Here is a 258-nt window from a genome sequence, read left to right as displayed (position 1 = left end):
ATTTTCTTTTTTAAGAAAATAGGAACGAAAGGCTGCGACTGGGAGAGGGAGGCAAAGACAGGGGGAAAAGCCCTTGTAAAGAACGTCATAGTCCGAATGGGACTGCAATGGAGTTTAAGTATGAGATCTGACCCATCCTTTGGAGATAGGTGGCTATGTGGTGCATACACACATACCCGCAGCTGAAATGATTCATGCCCTTGCCGAACCCAGGGTAGTTTGGGGACCCTTAATTGCATGGCAAAGCCACTGAAAAAT

The sequence above is a fragment of the Mastomys coucha genome, unplaced genomic scaffold (genome assembly GCF_008632895.1).
Source record: "Mastomys coucha isolate ucsf_1 unplaced genomic scaffold, UCSF_Mcou_1 pScaffold20, whole genome shotgun sequence".
Classification (NCBI taxonomy): domain Eukaryota; kingdom Metazoa; phylum Chordata; class Mammalia; order Rodentia; family Muridae; genus Mastomys; species Mastomys coucha.
This window is presented reverse-complemented; position numbering follows the sequence as displayed.